This window comes from Ambystoma mexicanum, chromosome 6q (assembly GCF_040938575.1).
Source record: "Ambystoma mexicanum isolate Mex_15411 chromosome 6q, UKY_AmexF1_1, whole genome shotgun sequence".
NCBI classification, from domain to species: domain Eukaryota; kingdom Metazoa; phylum Chordata; class Amphibia; order Caudata; family Ambystomatidae; genus Ambystoma; species Ambystoma mexicanum.
In genome coordinates, this window is record NC_090937.1 from 635,993,139 (window position 1) to 636,016,541 (window position 23,403).

General features: G+C 44.3%; 1 protein-coding gene across 3 annotated transcripts in view; it reads left to right on the plus strand.

Annotated features, from left to right (window-relative positions):
* The window catches only part of ANKRD50 (ankyrin repeat domain containing 50), a 239,834-nt gene that overhangs the window by 211,568 nt on the left and 4,863 nt on the right, over nucleotides 1-23,403 (plus strand). The gene's annotated exons all lie outside the window — the stretch shown is intronic.

A 23,403-nucleotide genomic window follows, 5' to 3' on the forward strand; every position in this document is an offset into this window, starting at 1 on the left:
AGTGGGTGTCTGTTTTTTAGGATTGATGGTAAACCCACTATTAGTAGTTCAGTCTTGTCGTCGTTTAGACATAGGGAGTTTGTTGCCATCCACGCTTGGATGTTGTGATAGATAGAGTTGAGTTTATCTGAGTCTAGGGTGTAGTTGTCAGATAGTGGGACAAAGATCTGGGCGTCGTCTGCATTGTTTGTGTAAATTATGCCAATGGAGTCGAGGTTGAATAAGGGTTTCATGAATATGTTATATTGTGGGCGAGAGAAGCCTTGGGGGATGCTGCTGGTAATGGGTGTTGGTTGTGCTCTCACGTTTTCTGCAAAGAGTCTGCAGGTTCTGTCTTTTAAGAAGGAGGCGATCCAATTAGAGGCTTCCGGGGAAAAGTTGGCGGCTTAGGAAAGGTGGTTGCAAAGAATGCAATGGTCAACCAGGTCAAAGGCTGCTGAGAGGTCGAGGAGGATCCGGAGGGTGGATTTGCATGAGTCTTTGGTTTTGTCTGGGTTGTTTTTCAGGTCCAACAGGGCTGATTCCGTGCTGTGACCTGGGTGGAATCCGGATTGGTGGGTGTTCAGGATGTGGTTGGTTTCGAGATATTTCTTTATTTGGATGTAGTCAGCCCTGTAAAGGATCTTGAGGAGGCAGAGGACTCTTGTAATGGGCTGGTAGTTGGAGGTGGCTGTGGGGTCCAATGTGGGCTTCTTTAGCAGTGGGAGAACCCGGGCCTCCTTGAGGCTGCATGGGACCAGACATGATGCGAAGGAAGAATTGATGAAGGTGGTCATGAAGGGAATCAGTGCTTCGGTGCAGTCTTTGATAAGAGTGGCTGGGCATGCATCACCTGTGCATCTGTTGGGCTTTAAGCCTTTTAGTATGGTGCCGACTTCGTCCTCAGTGACCATCCTGAAAGCAACAGGGGGAGGTCTGCCGATGTGAATGGGTGTCGCGAGGAGGGGTGGGCAGGTAGATTAATGGTGCTTTGCTTTTGCTGTATTTTGGAGTGGATAGTGGCAATTATTCCTAGGAGACCGTTTTAAATTTGAATGCACCATGATTAATTTTTTGTGAGGTCGAATCTGGAGTATGTGGTGGTTTTGTCTTAAAGCATTTGCTGCTTGTAGTTTTTGCTGCAGTGGTGAAATCTGCTTTGATTGAGGGGGAGGGTGTCTTCCTCCAGGCAGCGTTGTCAGCGCGTTAGTGGCACGGAGAGTCAGGAGGTCTGCGGTAAACCATTTGTTCTGGTGTAGGGAAGCTTTGCTTTTGCGGAGGCCAGAGGTGTAAAGGTGTCAACTGCTAGCTGTAGTGTTGTCTGTAGAGGTCTGAGTAGAGGCAGGATGCAGTCTCTTGTAGGTTTTTGTGTGATCTATGTGCAAGCTGGCGAAGGAGGGGGGTGCTAGCGAAGGCTGGTGCCCTGTTGCAAGGGATTGGTCCGTCCAAGGGCAGGGTAGGTTGGAGAGAATTGAGATTTGGCAGTTTAGGTCGACTAGCCAGCTTAGTGTGCGACCCTTGGAGTGTGTGGGCGATGTGATGCATTGGTGAATGCCTAGGGTGTTGAGGCTGTCTGCAACAGGGGTTGCGTTGGTGTCATCGGGGTCATGTAAGCCTAGGTTGAAGTCGCCTAGCAGGATGATTATGGAGATAGGTTTGATGTTGGAGGATAGGTGTGTGATGTCTTCTTCAGAGGGGAGAAGTGGGCTTGGGGGTTGATAAATGAGCTGCAGGGTGATTGTGTCGGAATGAGAAATTCAGACACCTCTGCCTTTTGCGTCTTGTCTGTCAGTGTGCAATTGTGTAACATGTGGGTATGGAGATTGAGAGGGAGGGGCCTGCTTTGAGTCACGTTTCTGTGACTGCTAAAAGGTCTAGGTTATTAGATGAGATTGAGGATGTCCAGGGGGTGGGCCTGGATAGAGCGGTCATTGATAAACGCGCAGCTACGATTGGGCACAGGGAGGCTGATGGCTGGGGGGCTGCTGAATAAGGGAGTAGGGTTGGACAGTGCATCAGAGGGGTTGCTAGGTGTGGTGGTAGGGTTTGATAGCACAGCAAATGGGCTGCTGGGTGTGGTGGTAGGTCTGGATAGCACAGCAGAGGGGCTGCTGGTGGCAATGATGGTCCGTACGCTAGGTGCTTTGGATGCAGTGTGCATGTTTTTTTTGTTTTTTTTAATAAGAGTGCGATGATGAGGGTTCGAGTTCCAAGGCGAAGTGAGGGCTGTACAGTTGTAGAGGTGATTTAGGCATATGTGGTGCCGCTCTTTTATGAATGCAGATTGGCTTGATGTGCTTTGCAGTGGAGGGGTGGGTGCAGCAGCTGAGACGGGCATTGCAGTGTGAGGTGGGTTGGGGGCTGGTGTTCTGTGTACAGGGTGTTGGATTGGGCTAGGGAGCAGAGAGTGGGGCGACCAATGAGGCTTTTGCATGAAGACAAAACATCTCGGTGCAGGCAGGAACAGAGCGCAGCAGTAAACATTTTGGTGCTCAGAAACCTACCTAGAGGTTCAGACTGGTAAGGCCCTTCGGAGTGGACCACCGGCTTCGCCTACCAGCTAATATGTGATCAGCTTTTTGTAGTGGGCTGCAGGCAATGGGGAAGTGCCATACACCATCCTGCTCTTGCACGAATATCGCGGCCTGCAGCAGAAGGATATGATCCATATTTGTGATGTAGCCGTCCTCGCAGGTTTTTCCTTGGTGCAAGACCTTTAGGTGTTCTGCTCTGCGTAGTCCCAGCCCCAGTCGACCATTCCTACATTTTGTTCTTCCTTTGTAGTCCTTCTCCCAGGTTTGCAACTCTCTCCTCGCTCTCCAATTACAGCAGGTCGACACCCTCTTGACCAGATGTTATACAGCGCTGAGGGACCTGCCAGGATAATAGTAGACCAAATGGAAATGTCCACATGTATCCTAGGTCTCCCCTATCCAATTCTCTCACCACCTAGCCCATCTCTCGTCTTTTTTGCAATGTACTCAATGCCAAATCATGGAAGAGGTGGATCCTGGAGCCACCCACCTGTGATTTGTGTTTTCCCTTGCAGCCTGCAGTTAACTACTCTTTCTGTGGATATGATGTCATTGTGACCAGGACGTCCCCTGAGTGTGGCCTTTCACCCCCACCTTTTTGACCAGTTTGATGAATTCTCTCCGGGTTTGGACTATGGCCTTGAGTGCGTTGTTGGTCATCTCTTCGGAACAATTCATAACGTGAATATTAGAGTGACAGGATCTATTTTCCAGGTCCTCTGTTAGAAGTTATGAGAAACCCTACTCAGCTGCTCCCACAATTTACCTTTTGTTTGCACCTCATCAGCCATTTCTTGCAAAACTCTGTCAATAGTATTGGTTCTTTTCCCCTAGTTCAACTATCTCCCTTTTGAGCCTCGCCATGGATTTAGACCGATCAGATCTCAACATCTGAAACTGTGTTCGTAATGTTGCCATAAAATGATTCTTGGAGCTCTTTTAGTCCCTTTTGCATTCTCCCTTTGAAATTAAATTTGTTGCTGCATCTGATGCCATTTCACTCTCGGGAAGCCATATTACCTGTTTGAAATTCCCCTTCCAAATTTGCCTTTGTGCCCCACAACTGCTGTATTGGACCCGTAACTGAAAGGGACCTACGCTTAGCTTGGAACATTGTCTCCTTCGGTTTCCCTTTTGGCATTTAGATCGCCTATCTCCTCCTTTGTTTTCACCACAGATATACTTCCTTGAGTAGGACAGAAGTTGCCCTGCCAGCAAATCGTTTTACAGCTGTGATATGATGTCTCAACCCTAAAACTTCTCATCTGATTAAGCTACGGTATAGGACCATGATCTGCCTCGGCACTGCCCATTCTGTAGGTGTCCGTATCACTGTGTGCTAAACCAATCCTTGTCTCTGCAATGTTACTCGTATTGACGCATCCCAAGGAAGACAGAGGTAGCCCAGCCCCTCTGATCTACCCCGGGCTTTTCGGCGTGCCTTCCTTCCCTGTAGCTCCCCAAGGGCTGCTCCTCTTAACCTTTACTCCAATGGACCGGTAGGTGCCTCTACAGGGCCCCCTCCTTGCACTCACTCAGCTTCCTTCCAAGGTTCGAGGGTCATACCTCAGAGTAAATGTGGGTATGGCGATAATTTGCTATCATACTTCTGACTGTTTCTGCATTATCATTGAGAGGTCAGACGGAGCTCCACCTACCACCTCTACTCCCTGCCGGCAGCCATCTTGTCTCCCATTTCATCAACTTTAACCGGGTTCCATTCGGGCTGTGGCACAGAATCCTGTCATCCTGGCTCTTCTTGATGATGTTACATGTCAGCAGTGGCGTGGTCTTCCTGAGGGCTCACCACTTATTCTTCTGTTCAGTCCTTATGTTCAGGCCCTTGGTGCCTTTATTGCTTCTTTTAGCTTGTATCTTTTTCACCTATAGTGCAGACACCCAGTTATTCATGCATTTGGATGAGGAGTGGGAATCTACTGCTGCATCCTTCCAATCTTGTCTCGCCTGTATTTAATTGGGTCACCAATAACTCTCTCCCTCTGAACTATGACAAAACTGAGATGATTGGTTTTGATGGATACAATTCCTTTAGATGTTTTACTTGCTGGCCTCCTGCATTGGGTGCCTTCCCCTCTCCTGTCCACATTGTAAAGAATGTTGGTGTCAAGGTGGACAATCTCACTCCTGACACTAACATTGTTGCTTCTTGCGTTAATGGCCCAAAATGTTGCCCTCATAATTGGGACGGCCGAAATAATTTCTTTTTAAACACCACATAGATATGTGGGGGCGGGGGGTGTATGTGATGTTATAGTAATATGGAGGGGCTGTGGGGGGGTCTCCCCCCACATATCTATGTGGTGTAAAGGGGGTTAAATAATTTTTTTTTAAAGTTGCCATTTTCAGCCATAGCAATGATCAGGGTCACAGTGATCACATAGATCCCTTCTTCCTTATACCATCATTTGCAACTTCTTTGCAAAATGTTTTCTTTTTGTTCTCTTTCAGCCATACCTCTACTGCTTAATCTTCCATCCAATCTCTCTTGGGCTATTTCAATTCTTTCTACTTGGGTCTTCCTACCTATTGCTTTAAACAAGTTCAGGTGGTCCAGAACTTGGCTGCTTATATGATCTTTTGCTTAGGTTGCTTAAATTGGTCTTCCCTACCGTTCTCCCCATCTTGGGTATTTGCATTTGCTCCCTGTTGATCGGCGGGTGCTTTTCAAAACTGTGTGTACTGTCTATCGTAGTGTCTCCAACTCCTCACGTATTATCTTTCAGCTAGACTGGGGGGGTTCTATACTCCGTTCCACCGTATCTGCTTCGCTCAGCATGCTCTTCTCGTCCCCAAGGATTTGCCTTTTCTGTTGCTGCTTCATCTTTGTGGAACTTCCTCCATTTTTCTGACGACTTCTCCTACTCTTGCACTTGTTTGATGCAAACTTAAGACCTGGTTCCTCAGCCAGGCATTTGACATCTCGTCATCTCTTTTGGTCTCTGTAGCAGTATTTGTTCAACAGGCTCCATACCAAGAACCCACATTGTGATGTGCTTGCTTTGAGCAATTACATACCTTAATGACTGGGGCATCTTTTCAGTGTTCAGACATTTGTTATATGGAGGAATTCACCTCCAGATGGAATTAGGGTCTTCCATGCGATTTATGATCGGAGCGTCCCAGTTATTAGGAGTCATTTTTTTACCTCAGGGAGGAAGGATTGCTACTTATTTGGCCTTCTATACAAGCCACAAAAGTTGAAGACAGCTCCCTCCATCCTTGCTCTGTGCTCATCCCACATCTGGGAAGAGGACCTCTGCAGTATGAAAAGCTACTTTTTTTGACCATCAGATTTGAGAAAAATGTCACACCTCCATATGACAATCCAAAGTGCTCTATAGGTCAACATATAGGTCAACATAATCCAACTCAGTGTTCCATCCTGCCAAACAGGGTTTGCATGAAAGCTGCTGCTTTTCCATAAAATATCCACACCACAGGCGCCACCTCAAAGGCACCCCTATTACAACTGCCAGGGAATAAAGGCAACCTTTGAGATCCTGAAAGGGTGGCCATTTGCTTGGATCCGGTTTTAGATGCATCCACTGTTAACAAACAAATGGCTAATGGATCAGGCGGTCCTACTCGCACCACCCTCAACACAGAGGTCCAGCCAAAATGAGGCACATGCACTGTGACAACGTGACCGGCCTGACTTTGGGGACCCTTAGTGGAGCGACCAAGGAGGCTGGGTGCCACCCTGAACTAGCGGATAAAGCAGACTGTCACATGAGTCCTTTAGGAACAGTGTATTATGAAGTGAACAGAACTTGACGATCAAAGGAAACCCTATAGCAAAGTATTTAATTTCCTTTGTTCCTGGATGCAAACACCCTCTCAGACATCAAAAGCACACCAAATATTCGTACTGCACAAGCTCATCAGGACAGCTCGCTTATCAGTGGTACTCCACTTACCTAGCCAATGACAATCGCACAATGCGTCCACTTCCGATAGAAACTCTGCATTTGTTTTCATGCAGCGACAGCCCAGAACACTCAAGCATGGAAATGGCACCACTTTAACAGTGTGTTTACTTTGTTCGTCATCAGTGGACTCTCCACTTTGCTGGTAAACCAAGGAAATGCTGTAGACATCATGGTGTGCAGCAAGCCCACCATAAGTGAAAGTAAAATCTCAGGTGATGGTACAGCCTTTTAAAGGCTTTGTCGGGCCCCAAAGTTCTGAAGTATAAACACAGGTGAATTTATTAAGTACAGACAATCACAACCCCTCACTGATTCGCGTCCACTGGTGTAGACCCTCACCGGAAGCCTGGTGGATGTTTGGAGCTGGCAGCATGAATTTGGTGCAGGTTGGAAAGCAAGAATAGTGGTCGGAGGAAGAGTGGAGCGATGAGGAAGCTGGAGACGAGTGGGAGCTATGCCAGGAGGAGGAGATTGGTTGGGTTGGACACATTAAGAGCAAGTGCGCTTTTAAGGTCCGAAGGATGTTAGTTGGAAATATAAGGAGGAGGTGGACTTCAGAGATCAATACGAGGTTGGAGGGGAACATCAAGAGAAACTACAGGAGGCGAGCAAGGTAAAAGCTAGCAAGAACAGGAAGGAATGAGAGGGCACCTTTGACCCAATGCAGGATGGAGGAGTCGAACTGCTATCTGAAGGGGTCTACCTCACAGTGGGACGAGGAAAGGGCATGTGGTGGTGTCATGGAGGAGCAGGAGTAGAGGACCTTAGGAGAGAGATCAAGAATCCTAGGAAAGGGAGGGGATAGAGTCCTCATTAACTCACCTTTGTAACCTGCAGACGGCAAATCCAATCATCTCCGGCTTAAAGATTAAGATATTTTCTACTACTACCTTCAACTGTTGGTTCAGACACAGCAAGGTCTACAGGGACTACAAGGCAAACCAGTGGTGCTCGTAACCCACCACATCCCAGTGTCCAGCTGGAAGAAGCCTACAGCGAGTACCTTTGAGACCCTTATACAGAAACTGTCACACTGTTTGAACAGTTGAGTTTGGACTTGCAGAACACCTTATGTTTTGATTTTTGATCCAGGAGAGAATTTTTTCAAAGGCATATATGTGGCACATATATCCCATAGGAACCAAAATCGGAAGACCTGCATGTAAGTGCAGATGTTATAGTGCAAGGATCAAGGAGTAACCAAATAAGCTACTTAATGAAAATGGAAAGCTTTGAGTATTTTAGAAATACAATTAAGGAGTCTGCTTGCCGAAGCTCTTTAACCTAAAATTATGCCTGGGCTCTCTGAGCATCCCACTCGGCTATTTGACAGCCCTCAAATTAACAACTGGAGTAATAATTACCCACCCACTCACCTGCTTCTCTGTGTTTATTGTTGAAAAGAAGGTATGTTATTTAACCCGATCTCTACTCGGATACCAGCCTTGCTGAGAATGTGTTTGAGATAGTTGGAATGCTTTCATACCCATTGTTTAGGGAGAGGATTGAAATAAACATGTTAAAGATTAACAAAAAGTAGTATAACCAAAGAATGGTGTAAGTGTGAGAATATAAAATGAGGACAAAATAAACTACCACTGGTAAGAAATAGAAGCACATTGGAGGCAAGCCCAGCAATGTTCTTGCTAATCCCCCAGGAACACAGGTCTAATCAAGAAAGACAACAAATCAAAAACCAGTAACTATCATAGAAAAGCAAACTAAATCCTAAATGTCTGTCGTATAGTATCAAGATGTCAAACTGCAGCCTGGGAAGCAGGATTTCGATAAGCAAAGATTGCATCAACACCATACTCAAAATAGTTGAGTAACCATGTGTTCCATGAGGCGGGATCTTTTACACTTTATTTGCTGCATAATAACCTACCAGTGATTTCCTTATCGGGAAAAGGGCTGCAGTGTGCTATGATCGCACAGCATCATAGAATCTCTATTTTTTTTAAGCTGGGGTAATGATTTTTATGCATCAACTTGGAGGAAGTAGGCTGTACAGGATTGAAACCCACTATGTAATTGTGCCCCCATCTCTGTGTTAGTGTAGCTGTCCTCCATTGAGGCCCCAATGTCTCCTTCTCCCAGAATGACCCATCTAACTACAAACCCATGGACCACACACAATGTGAGGGAATCGTTGAGAGAACTGCCCTTCCCTCACCTGGGTGCACAACACCCTTTATTGGGGAAATAGATCTTCAGAGAGAAATTGGACAAGATTTTGAATGCCATCAAAACAGGTACTGCTCTTTTTGTGAGAACCATCCAATAGTGGAAAAACCGACTTCCCCTTTGATTAGTCCAAAGGACGATCTGTGACCGCTTAAGAGGCTCCTAAGCGTTATCACACATAGGACTACCAGTGTTTGTGCCAGGGATACCAAAAGCAGGAGGAGGAATTTAATTTCCAAACACAAGCCTTCGGCGTAGTTCAATGGTCAGTCCTTCACACAAGCCTGTCTCAACTGCCTTGCCTCCCAACTTTTTTTGCAGTGGACTGAAATGACAATTGTCGAAGGGCATCTTTCAATACTTCATCACAGCACTAGCTATAAGAGGAGGTACAATTATTGGATCTCGGGAGTGCCATCGAGTTACTCTGAAAGGTACATGTATTCAAAAAAGGGAAAAAAAAGAATGGCAAACGGTGGCATATCCTGAACCTGAGAAACCTGACTAGATTTCTCTGATAGCAGTATTTCAGAATGGTCACTCCAAGAGAATATTCCACTGCTGCAGCAGGAGGATTTGTTTGCTTCTATCCACCTGGAGGTAATGTACTTCCATACCCCCACCCACGACAAGCACGGGAAATTCCCTTGTAGTTAGTAATCAATGCTACCAGTTAGGAGGTTACCCTTTTGAGGCACATCCCCACCAGGCATCTTTAGCAATTGTCTATATCCAGTTGCACCACACCTCCCAAGGCAAGGCAAGGCCACCATGTCTACCATGTGTACTCTTAACATACTTTCTTGAGACCAAAGCCTCTTGGCACTCACCAATTAATCCATTGACATCTTTTGGATTCTCAATCGACTTAAACAAGTTCCAACTCTTGCCCTAGTGGGAATTTGTTTTTTATAGGGGGTATCTCCACACAAAGGACTACATTGACGCTGTTAATAGAAAGACAATGACTGTGGAAGGAGCTGGATGTGGCAGTAGGACATTGTATTAAACCATAACATCTCCCAGGTTTCTGGAACATGGTGTCGGACATCCTGAGCATGGATTGGAGCTCAATAAATGTCAACTGAACAAGGTCTTCCAACAGTGGAAGATCCCGCTGACAGACCTGTTCACTGCCATTTAGACCAGTACATGTTGGTCCTCCCAAAGGAGGTTTCATTTGCACAGTCCTATTGTGGTATACATGGAAAAGTGAAAGTAAATATCACTGGCCAGGGAAGTGTTTTTGATTCCCTTGTCAGGAATATATGCGTGCTCTTTAACTCTGATAATCCTGTTTCAGAGGCTTCTGATCAGCCTACAAAGCCATCTGCGTTGGCTGAACCATGTTGTACGAGGCTGGGCCAGGGAAGCATGGTTCTCACATCTCCCTTGACTCCGAATGGGAACCCTGAGCCCTAGAACTGAGATCAAATCCATTCAAGAGCAATGGCAACGTTTACCATTATGAGCATGTGTCGTTCTACCTGATGTCATGGCTATTGAATTAAAAGTTGACAACTAGATCCCTCTCAAGTATGTTAGGACATCTCATAATGGGCCAGGGTTCCTTCCTACTTAGGCTCTTAAGTATAAGCGTTTTTGCTGTTTGTGCTCTCGGAATTGAATGTGCCATTTTTCCTTTCCATCCTTCCATGTGTGTTGTACTTGTTCAAGTGGCATATCTCATGCACAGTCATGGTGCATCTATCAGTCATGTACAGGTACCCAAGGACGTTGCTCTCTTTATTCAGGGAGAATCACTAAGGCAGGGTCTTTTCTGCACTTTCCGTCCGGTTTGCAAAACGTCTTCACTCTTGAGAGCACAATACCGTCTTGGCCTTGCTCATTGGTCAAACTTTGGAACTACTGCTTTGTACGGACATCGAATGAATCTCTTGAAAAAGCTACTTTTTCATGGCTATTACCTCTGCCAGGCACACAGAGTGGTCCAGGCCTGGTATCACAAAAAATGTTTTTATTCACAACCCTTAATTCTTGACATGATATCCGTCTGACTTTCATCTGAATAAAACTGTGGTTGCTTACCTTTTTTGCCCATTCTGCTGCCTCAGTGCAGATGGTTCTACATTTTTTGCAATCAAAAATGCTCTTAAAAATTAAAATTAATAGGACGCCTACCTAGCTGTTTATTGCATTTACCAAACTCGGTGGATTAAGGCAAGTTTACCCTCTGGGAGAATGTGCCTACTCTACAAGGGAAATGTTGTAAAGATTGCAGGGGTGCTGCTGCACTATCGTTTTGATGTGTCTGTGTGGGCAGTTGCAACACACCTTTACCAAACACTACTGCTTATCAGTAAGGTATACGGCCAAGGCCAAACCAGTATTCCTTTCGGACCTCTTTAAAGTGAGCCTCAACATCCCACCTTCTCCGTCTTTAATGCATTTACAAATTCTGCTTTTGAATCCATTAAAATCATTTGACACTGTGCTGGAGAAGGAAAGGGCTTCTTGGATGTAGTTCTCGAGGTTCCACATGAGACCACCCAACTTTCATTTCTGGGGCTCATCTATGAATTAAGGCACTCTGCACATGTAGACTCTGAAGATGACCCATGGGGTAGTGGAGCCTGGATCCTGTCCTTATTAGTCGCAGGACAAAAGGCCCAACATTCGGAGAATATGCTGCACATATTGCTGCCGATTCTTTTAACTTCTGCTTGGTTTGCCAAGGATTTCCAACTTGACGATGAGGAATATTCAAAGCATGTGAATCTATGAAAGATACCAATGCTGGTCAGCTTCAGGTCCATCTGTTTCCTTTCCTAGAGAGTGAAGGATTTGGGCATTCATACATCTGGCAGTTGGGGGCTTGATGTTCACAGAGATTTAGTTGTGGTCACCTGTGGTTTGCAGGACACTTTCCTTGCATGTATAACGATGCTGAATATGTAGACCGTTTGCAATACAACCCTGTCTGGGGATCTTGGCTAGCTAAAGCTGACAAAAATGAAATCTCACAATATTCCATTTAAAACAAAAATACTACACCAAAAAATGTATACAGAAAGTAATATAATTGGGTTCAATACACCCTGTTGAAATCTGTTTTGTTCCAAAAGTACTTAGCTTCTCAGTGTAGAAAGATTTGCAGGTGGTCTCTTCTTGCGTTAGCCAACAATCAGAAAGTAAAACCTAATCTTGTGTTGTGTAGAAATAAAGATTTGCATGATTGGTTTGCTTCTTACTAACTTAACTTCCCTACAAATTCTGTTACTTAAATAATCTTTGTGAATAAGTCTTTCCCAAAATAAAACCTCAAAATTAGCCCTCTTATCAGAAACAAGAGCTAGGTTGAATGAATAAATCCACTGTTTCCTTAAACCGGTCGCCACTTGTTCAGGCTGTGCTTTTCTAAAACGTTCTTTGAAAGGTTATTGAAAAAATGTTATGTTACAATGTATTTGTTAGCAGTTGATCATACCAACCTCTTAACATTAAATGGCCTAAAATGTGGCTCGTGTTAGAGAGATCATGAGGCACACCTTTCTGTAATCGGTTGGATGCCAAAATGAATATTTTGTGTGGCATCGCCCTCTGGGCTATTTAGGGCTTTAACACATGCGTTGACGAAACACGTGACAATTTCAAAACCTCTTCTTCACCACATTACCCTAATCAGAGTTCCTGATGTATCAAACCTGTCATTCAGTATCGTTGTTCATATTTTGTTTTATTCTTCTTCATTCCACTTCCTTTTCTCCAGATTATTGGCACGTCAGTTTGAGGACGTGAGTGGAAGCTTTATACACTGCTCACTTATACATTGGGGCACCCTGGGCCAAGTATGCATAAATGCCCTGCTCTACAATGCTCTGCGCTCTAGTCCTCTTTTCTGAACCACCGTGACTGAATGCCTCAGGGATTGGTTTCCATAGAATTAACCTGTCAGAAGAAAAGATCCAACGCGAATAAAAAATCCTCTTCTCCTCAGCCCCCTGGCATGTTGAAGCTCGCTCTGGAGTGTCGCGGGCCATGCGAGAAACCCGTGTACGTGGGCAGTTAGCCACCTTTTTAAATGGTACAACTCAGGGGATACCATTGCAGGGGTTAACAGCAGCAACCGTGACTCGGGGTATTTTGTGGCACAGGACCAGGCAGATGACTGAAGAGATGCATTCCCATCATAAGCTTACAAAAGTAGCTTATTGTGGGTGCCTTGTTTCAGAGGGAACCGCTCCTATTACCCATTGAACATCGAACTGAGGTAGCAGTTTATCAGCAGATACCATTTTAAAGTTTGAAAAGATGGTAAGATTATGCATATACTACGCCACAAAAAAAAGTTATGCAGAAGAATGCATCACTGCAACCATTCCAATCTCATATTTCAAAGAGAACTAGTTGCTCTTGGGTATATTATGGATTTGTCCTATCCCAAACCTCCCTCGTTTGAGGCAAAGTGGTACCTGTTTTCTCCAAATTTAGAACGGTTATAGTTGGCCACTATTATAATGGTTTCCACTGTTAGCCACCTGTTTACTACCTTTATCTATATGAAACACTGCCAGTGCCCAACTCAAGATCGGGGGTCTCTGTACCATAGTACTATATCGGGTCCGCCCCGGTCAGCCTGTAGGGGAGGACATGTCTGTGAACATTTAGATATGTATGACCTCTTATGCAATGAAAGGACCTCCTCAAAGAAATGACCACCATGGGTGGACTGCCAGAGAAACCAGAAGAAGCAGTTCCTCCTACCACACAGCCACTAGCAAAGGTTGTGAACCTCCAGGCCATTTTCAACCATCTGTGACACCACAACCCTTGGCACCACAACATCTGCCTTCTCCTACACATGCACTTAGCCTCTGATATTGACATATCCAGTACAGGTTGACCCTGAAGAAGTCCCTTCATCAGTACACCATTTTCATAAGTGGAATAGAAGGAATTGTAGAATTCATGGGAGTTGTGGTACTAGATAGGTCTGCAATGGAGGAGGGCATTATGGCGTTGGCACCGTTGTCCAGATCAGGCTTTCATATCCATACGGATGTGTTAAAGGAGATATGGAAAATATGGAGAAGCCCCATTCCATTACAACCAACAGAAAAATGAACATAGCTTTTGGAGAGAGAGGTCTGAAATCTATGTCTAGACACACAACCAGAGTCCCACTTCTCAGTTGTGGCAGCAGACTATGTTGAAGAGTAAAGCAGCAACATCCTTGGGTATATCTTCGACAGCTGCCTCACTAAGGAGAAGAAGCTGCTTGGTAACTTGTCCAGAAAGGAATGTCACAATTAAGCCCTACCTTTCAGACATGCTAATGCAGATGCCCTTTTGGCGGCATGCAAAAGGTTATGAAAGGAGATCAGTACATTTCAAAGGGACCTTCTGGGGGATAATTAGGCTCTCATTTGAGTGGGTTTAGCAGAAGATGAGCATGCATCCTAGAATGCAGAAGAGATCTGGTAGCACACACCTCCAGAAGGCATAAAAAAGGAATTTCTCTCGCAACCATCTAGCAGAGACAACAAACACAAATGCTGACTGCTTGGTCTAAGACAATCTTTTCCCTGTTGGATGCTAAATATAGCAGCACCCTTAAGATTGGACTCTAATATCCGGAGACCCCCTGTTTGCTTTGGTGGAAGGAATTGGATTCTGCTTCCTGTCATCACCCCTTTTTTTCTCCTCCCCTGAATCCACCTGCATGTTCTTGACAGTTGCAGAATCTTTGACAAATCGGGCCTGAAAATGTTCCACTTGGTAACAAGGGGAGGTGATTAGTCTCTCACTTGTTACGGTTTATAAAACAAACAGCCAGTCCTGCACTCCATTCTGGACCTTCCCCCCACCCCCCTCTCAACCTTTATCATTCGTAGGGGCAGTCAATAACACCTGTCCAGGTTCAGACTTCATTGATGCTGGGAGAATGGGCCTGCATGATCAATGTGAAGGATACTAAACTGCATGACGACATTTGGCCCCCATATTAGAAGTTTCTATGTTTCTTCGTTTGAGCAGCCCATTTTCATTAAACACTGTTTCAGTTTGGCCTTGCGCATCTCTGTGCTTCCTCACCAAACTGATGACTGTGATGGCAGTTCACTTATGTTGTGTTAGTCGGGGTAGACATGTATCACCTTTGACCATGTCTCTTTCATGTGTTCAACCCTCAGACGGTTCATTCTTCACTACTTATGCTATTAGATGTGCTGTTTGGGGAGCCACCATAGGGGATTGTTACATTTGCAACCTCTGGAATTAAAAAAAGCTCAGCTTTATAGAACCCAATACTATTTCCCTGCCTCTCAGGCCATTTCTCCCTCTGTTTAAGAGCAAGAATGCATACATGTTGACCAGAAAATACCTCCTCCACTTTTATGTGAACAAACGGGGGCTGCATGATCCCCCACAACTGTGCTCGTTGGCCGTTCAGACATAGGTGTTTAACCTTGAGTAGATCAACCCACTTTGTGGACGAATCAAACATGGATGCAAACCTTCTCAGCCTGTTACACTATTTCGTGTAACCATCTCGAGCTGATAGCGCAGGCTTCGCCAAGCAAATTACAAAAACCCTTACAACAGCTCAAATATTTGGTATGAGGACATGTTGCACCTTGTAACATCCCAAACCCATACCTGCATCTTCTTGATTTTTATTTTTTTGCTCAAACCTTGTGCCACTTGAACTTACCTCCCAATGGGCTACACCACCAGAATCGCAAGTGGTTTTAGAGATCTTCCAGTTGTGGGGAGTGACTTTCCCCCTAATATTGCACATGATCAATTCTATTGTGTTGTGTACATTAATAATTATATTCTAATAATTGTATGCTATGAACTGGAGGTGAACTTCCAGTGATGGCTACTAGGTGACGCTGTGACATGTGTGGCTTAGCTAAAATCTATTAGCCCCTTTTTCACATATCAGTTGAATTTTTTTTTCAAGCCTTTTGAACCTACCATAACGTTGGCATGCTCCAACCACAACGATGATCTCTAATGAGGGTGAAACCAGGTTTGTAGTGGTCTCTCAGCCTTAAGAAATGTCTGTCTTGGGTTGATAAATCGATTAAAAGTAGGACTGCCCTGTAAGACAGATAATTTCCTGGAGCAAAAGGTTTGCATTTGGGCTAATTTGCACACCCACAATGCCTTGCTGGTGTGTCTCTGAACTGAAGGGGAATTTCCAGTGATAGCTACTAGGCGGCGTTGTGGCATGTGTGACTTTGCTCAAATGTATTCTACTTTCACATTTCAGGTGAACAGGTTTTTTTTTCAAGCCTTTTCAAACTAACATACATTTGCTGTGGTTTTGTAAACATGCCCCAATGCTCCAACCACAAGGCTGTTAAGACTGTACTGCACTGATGACCATTAATAAGGGTGAAACCTGGTAGATGGGATTCTAGCAACCTTGAGAAATCTCTGTCTTGGGTAGATAAAGCTACACTTAAAGTAGCTCTGTTCTCTAAGACAAACAATTTCCTGGAGGAAAAGACTTTTATTTGGGCTAATTTGCATACACACATGCATTGCTGATGTGGCACTGAACTGGAGGTGAACTTCCAGCGCTGGCTGCTAGGTGGCATTGTGGAATGTGAGACCTGGCTCAAATGTATTATCCTATATAGTCTTTCTACAGGTGAATAGTTACTGTATACATGCAGGCTAACGTGTCTGCCCCCTCCATCAAACTGTTCAAATTTCAGAGAAACTCTGTTCCCTATGTTTTCAACAGGTGCACATAAAGGTTTGGATCCTCAATAAAAGGGGCAGACAACTTAAGCATTTAATGATTGCCTTCTCCGGACTGGTTTATTGTACAGCTACCTGCAAAGATTTTTAAATCTGCGTTTCTCTCTCTCTGAAAAACCAACATAAAAAACTGGATTGACCAGCTAAACTAATAGTTTGATTTTTTTTTTTAAAAAACAATTTTTAATATTGAGGGTGGAGTATGAGAACCTTCATACAACAGATCATGGCTTTACTGGATGCGCTTATGCCACTATAGAAGGAACTCTACATACTTTTGGGACTGTCGTGCTCAGTGATTATAAAAGTCAAAGGGGGACCATATTCCTTGTAAGAATCTAGCAAAACACTTTTATCTTACCCAGCATGAATTATGGATGTTGGGTTGAACTGCCCATGGGCACTCCTTTATGCGTCAAAATCATATGTTAACCATAACCAAAAGAGTTGGACAAGATTAAATTATTACTAATGCAGTTGATTTTTAAATGTCTAACACTTTCCGCTGGCTGGTTTTCAGATCTCATCATGGTGTTTGGTTCCCCCCCCCTCCCCCCCTGCCCACGTTCTGGAATTAGTCATGGACTGATCTGCTGAGACGGCATCGAAGGTTCCATTTTATTTTCTGATTAAGCAAGGAATGTGTCTGCCAACATTCTCTTGTAGTCCTTACTCTAATTTGGATAATAGTCGTCACATGGTAAATGTTAATTGAACAAAGAACATATGCTCCATTGACAGACTGTTTGTCAATGATGTTATGTTAAGATTTTTATACTGCATCATACACCACCATAGTGGACTAATAGGGCGAAGTCTTGTCTGGGGAGATATGTTTTATGCCCACCAACATATAGTATAGATGCTCCTGTTAGACAGGCTACGAAATAGTCAGATGACAGGTAGGTGGTCCACTGTATTTTTCGAAGCGTGGTCAATTCAAAATGGGTCTCCTCCCAAGCCCTTCACACCCATACAATCCGCTTTTATTAAGCTGCGGCTTTCAAAGACCTGTTCCTATTGGCTTTGTATGTAAAGTGTTACAGGATAGCTAGGAAGATGCACAAATGCCTTGGACCAGTATGGTGTATGACGCATATTAATTTCTGTAACAAAAGAAAAGATTACTTGGGGAATAAGTCCTCCCAGTCTTAATGGTCTACCCACCTTTTTCAAGAATTTCCTTGAAGCCATTAAAGTCATTAAAGCCAACATGTAGCAGTGTTGCACTTACAGATTTTCTTTCAGTCCGTAGTCGGTGTAGGTTGGTTGTCTGGCTCTTTTGGAATTAGATGTTTCAGTCCACTGCCTGGTCCCATCTGTGACAGGTGTGGTTCCCTGCTCTGTGGCCCTGAATTTAACCCTTGTTGTAGCTCCACAAACTCGTTAATCCTCCCACTTCAAAGAGCTGACCTGAGCCGACCTGGTTTGCTGGAACCTCCCTGTACAGTCTATCAGGTTCTCCATCCCCTTCAGGTAGCCTTACTGGATTTCCACCTCTAGTCGTCTGCCACTCTTGTGCAGCTTCTCTGATTAGCCTGTCTAGCAGGAGGCCAGGTTACTCCCCTCCTGCTTTAAAATGAAAACCATTCCGTCTCTCCAACAACTCCTTCAGAGGGTATTTATTTTGCCCTCTCTCCAGGAACTCTTTTCACTTCTTTAACCTCTAGCACTCTCCCTCAACCACGCTCTGCTTAGAACTCCTTGAACCGACCAATTCTCTTGAAAGTCCTGCCTCCAACTCCTTCTCAAACAACCCAAGCCAATAGTCTGGCTCAGCTAGGTTTTATAGGATGAACACTCCTCCTCAGTGCTGGTTATTGCTTTTAGGTGCTGCACCTGGGAGAGGGCTGGACTGGCAGGAGATTGGCCCATGCATTTAGGCATGTTGGTTGAGAAGTTCAAGCCCTGAGGTTATATCAGGGCTGACTACCCTTTTGAGATTCACATTGTCCTGGGTCTCCATTTGGAACACTCTTCTGCTTTGGAATGCTGCCATAGCCTGTCTGCCTGCCTACAATCGATGTTTAGCCTATGAACTGCATATGTCTGAAGTATCGGAGAACCCTGGCGTAAGGCTGCTTTGGCTGAGGGTGTAGCTGGCAAGTATTCCCTGCGTGGGCAGTGTATCTTTGTAATCGCCACATCATTCCATTCTACAGGAGTAGCAAGTTGAAATGTGCTTGTTTCAGCGTGAGAAGCATGCATTTGTTTGAAGCATCGTTAAACTAGACCATGATTTTGGATTAATGTGTTGAGATGCAGAGGGTGTCAATCTTCAAAGTATGACTCATGACATGAAGTAGATCCCTTGGTCCATTAGTGTCTCCTTAGGGAACACCATCTGTTAGAAGTATGGTACTAATGGATGTATATTGCTCTTGCTATGATTGCTTCTCATAAGGAAATCCCCTTGGTAACCTAAGTGTCCAAATCCATTATATTCAGGATATATCGATTACCGTTTTTGGTGGGTCTCCCAGATCCTAGAACACCCATCCCAATATGGGAGAAGGGCACATGGATAATAGGGACAGGTAACAAAATGGTTGCCTTAATGACATCCATGCGAGAGGTGTTTTGATAAATGGGACACTGCCAACAATAGTTTTGGATCTATTGGTATTTACTCGGTCTGTAAAGCCAATTAAGTAGATGGGCCGCCTTCTTCGCTGCCCTCTTATGCCCTGCTGATAGATGGAGTGGGCTAGTTCTAGATCAGATTTACAGTACCGTTAGGGCAGTTTGGTAGAGTGTGTGCCCTTTCTCTAGGACATTAAGGGCCACCCTGGTAAATAAAAATGTCTGTTAACGCGCTTGACCCCGGAATTAAGCCCCTCCTCTCAAGAGATAGCAATGTCAAAAGATGCTTGTAGGAAGGGGGCGCTGTAACTGGGCTTTGTAAACTCTTCTATCGGGTTGGACTCCTGACACCTGGTCTGATATCAGGATCTCAAGGCCTGGGGGATCCCAGGATGTTTGGGATACTTTGATCGGGCTCCTCATGATTCCTTGGCTTTTTTCTGTGGAGACAAACCCAGCATCTCCCCTCTGACTCCCCTAGATCTACAATTTGCTTTGCCTCTATTGTGACAGTCATTTCACAAATGATTGATGCAATGGCCTTTCCCTCTTGAACTTTAAATGGTTCTGCCATTTTTAAAAAGTGCAAGTTTGATTATACCTCTGTAATTCTTGTAAATGACCGTAAATGACCCAGACCCTCACTGCAATGCTGAACATTACTGCTACCCAAAACCTGGGGGATAGTCGGTCATACTTATACTCTCGAAAGGCCACATTTAACCCTCTGGGGATAGTAAGGCACAGCCCCATGGTGCAATAGGTGCCTGGTCGTTGCTGTAGAGGTCTAGCCAGCTGAGCTAGAACTTCCTCTGGTGGGAACTCCTGTTACTGGATGGAAAGGGTAGGCCTTCATACCACTTCTGACATCTGTCAGGAAAGCAAAAAGTGGGGGTGCATGTACAAACGATTTGGACCAGTATGGCATGTAACTGAAAACAATAGATTTCTTTTCTCTTACAATAAATAGATTCCCCAGGTAACAAGCCGCAAGAACAAAAGGAAAAAGAGCTCACAGCCTTATGGTCTTCCTGGCCTTTGTCCAGGGTGTCATTCCCACCCCTTTGGTCTGTGTTAGGGAGCTTTTCCTTAATCCATTGATCAGGGTCTTTAGATATGTGTTCCTTACTTAGGAGTACCAGTGATTCCCTCTAGCTCATATCGGTGTGTCAGGCCAACCCAAGCCTTACTTTCAGGAGGTGAAGTGCAGTGGTTAACAGGTACAGTACACACTTTTTATGAATACCAATTGAGAGAATGTCGCCACACTATATTTGTATAGAAATATAATCTTTATACAAGAAAAGACAACAGATAAAACTTTCACATAACAGGTAAATTAACTTTGTAAGATTAATGCAACACTGTAACAAATGGGTAAAAACAGTTTCAGAGAGATTTTGAGCATTCAGTCAAGATGGTTTCCTTTAAGGGAAAATAAAATCGCAGGTAAGTAAAGCACGTTTCCTATATAGGCCATACAGAGCTTGGGAAGAAACCAAGGGAGACCAGTTGTACCGATTTGTCACCGTTTTTGTGTGAAAATGTATCTTCTGCAAAAGTGGCACAAGGAACAGGTTCCTGGAACTTTGGTGAAGTGAAGTTCTCAGAACAACCATGGTGATAATGAGGCACCCTGAGATGAAGAAACAAGTGAAGAAAGAACTCGCCAGCTGCGATTTATTGATGATTCTGAGTTAAGTGACTGAGCGATGATTCAGTGGTTCGTGAGCCAAGAGACTGAGCCAGAGCAGCTGAAAGAGAGGGGGGTTTTGGTTGGTGGCAGTCGGCAAAGTAGGGTGCAGCTGTCATTCTTGGGCACCGGATTTGGCATCTGAGTCTGCGATCAGCGTAATAAGACTACAGGGATGGAAAGACGCTTATTGAGGAAATGCTTGTAAGGTCACATCGGAAAAGGGGCCAGCCATGGAAGAATGATGCGGAGGCAACTTTGACGGTGCAGTTGCTGACCTTGAAGGCCACACAGGCCCCTGGAGCTCCCCAGGTGGGATGTGCTGGGAGTCAGGAGCTTCAGAGAGATGAGACCTTTCAACAGGGGTGAAGCTTTGTAACAGGAATGGTGAGAGGAATTTTTTGTCTGGGTTAGCAATGCAGTTGGACAATCTATTCTCTCCACTTGATTGCTATGGAATATCACCAACTGTTAATAATGGACCTTTAAAGGGCAATTTTTCTTCCCCGCGGAAAAGGATTGACATAGCCATCCGCCTTATGAAGGTAGAGGTTTGTGGCGACTCATGTGGCTGGTCCTTGCCATGGGTTCAGACTGATTGGGGATGGTCAGCAGATCACCAATGTGTCTCCTTTGGGCCCAGGATTCATTCTCCTGTTGTGGTGGCACCTGGCCCCTTGGACATCCATCTTTCAGTCCTCAAGGTAAAGCAGGGGGCCTTGTCACAAGTTGAAACGTGGGCCTCCGTATGTTTTTTGTTAGCACCACTGCGTGGATGTGAGCTCAAGAGCATTTGCGGAGTTTGGGCCGGAGAGACGGAGCAGCCTTCATCAATCTTTTAGTGTTAGGTCCAACCTCCTACCTGCTCTTTAAGCTGAGGAATCTCCCATTGGTATGGAGGAAAGGGGATAAAGGTGCACCTATAATTTGAAGTTACGTCGGCCCCTTTCATTGATTAGTCTTGCCATTTATCCCTGCTAAAAATCTACCCGTACTGCTGGCTGTGGAAAATGGTAATGGACTGATGGGTGTAATTACAGGGCAAAGCATGGTAAATTAGGGTGTTTCTGTCACCACCCCACCCCCCGTAAAATAGTGAAGAATCTTATTTGCAATGCAATTAAGGCATCTGTCCCATTATTTTGGAGCACCAGAGACTTGGTACTGCTAGAACAGTAATCACTATGGTAAGTAACTTTATATCCGACATTTGACTCCTATTCTCGTATCAAATTGTAATCAAAAGTTAGAGAAGTAGTTTGCGTGTTATTTACCAATCGTATACACTTTTGTTTTACAAGTTGCTTTAATTGAATTATGAAAACATGCTCTATGCAAAACCTGCCCTCGTTACGATTCCGGCAGTAATGATAAAAAATAGGCTGTATTTAAAGTGCTGCATGTTTTTAACTACCCAAGTAGAGTTTACCTCCTACTGCATGTCAGATGCCTGAAAAAAATCCTCCAATGTTCTCCATGGAAACCCTTCACTTAAGGGGCACGCACATTTTCTGCGGGGAATGGAAGTCTGAGATGCCCACTTATCGGCCCCTTTGCAATGAAGTGCATTAGTGAGTTGACCAACTACTGCACCCAATTTATTTCCATCCTCCAAACAGGGATGGAAAGTGTTTTAAAATCGCAATAGCATTCATTGCATGGACATTTTCTGAAAGCCTTCGTGTGGTATTTTTTTTAACTCTGCATCCTTTACTGCTGGTAGGGTGTTAATGTGCTATTCATGCAGAAACCCTCACATTTCCGCATCTGAATCTATAAAACTCAATGATGGTCGTTTTTACTCAACTGCCGTTTAGTGTTTTAATTTTCAATTCTCTGATTGTCTTTATACTTCCCCAATATTCCTATATATGGAAGATACCAACACCCATTATTTTTAATGTGGTCAGTCTTCCACACTTGACAGAACATAGAGGATCTGTGGCTCTCTTTGGGGGAAAAAAGGGCTTCCTCTGCCTTGTGCCTCTTTGTTTATCAGATATATGGTTAGTGCCAGTTTCCAAACCTTTGTTTCTCTTTTCCATTACCAAAGTTAACCAAAACGGGAAATCGGCAGACTCCTGTCCCCAGCAGAACTCGGTAACATCTTTTACTCGAACAGACCCTTTATTCTAAAGTCCCTGGACAAACCGTCTCAAATATTTTACAGATTAAGCCTGTTCTCATATATGCATCATTTGATCTGCTTGTAATGAGTAGGGATGACAGATGCTGCAACTAAACCTGGGCATTTGAAACTTCATGCATTTCGACACTACACATAACTAGTTCTACATTTTCCCCAGTACAAAATCCAGAAATGTTACATCCATTTGCCTTTTATTGTTTCTCTTATTTTCCTATTTCCTGAGCTTACTTAACCAAATTGAATGCTGAATGGTGTATCTTGTCACATTTCTATTCCTTGTCCTCAAATGGGTGCACATCTGACTCCTCTATGCGCCTGCATATTAACCTTTTATTTCTACTGTGATCCACATATTCCTATCTGCCAATATACCTTCATACTCTTGACAAATAGATGTATTAAATTGTACATTTAAGTGTAAATAAGTGGTTTTGTGGCTTTACAAAAAAAGACAGATTAACTTGTTGATTTACGTTGCAAAAAAAGTATTTTATATGCACAAGGTATTTTCTTCACAAGTAAGTGTACTTGCTACATAGGATTAGGAGTTTATCAGCTGTATTCACTTAGTGATACCTTTCTGCTGAACTG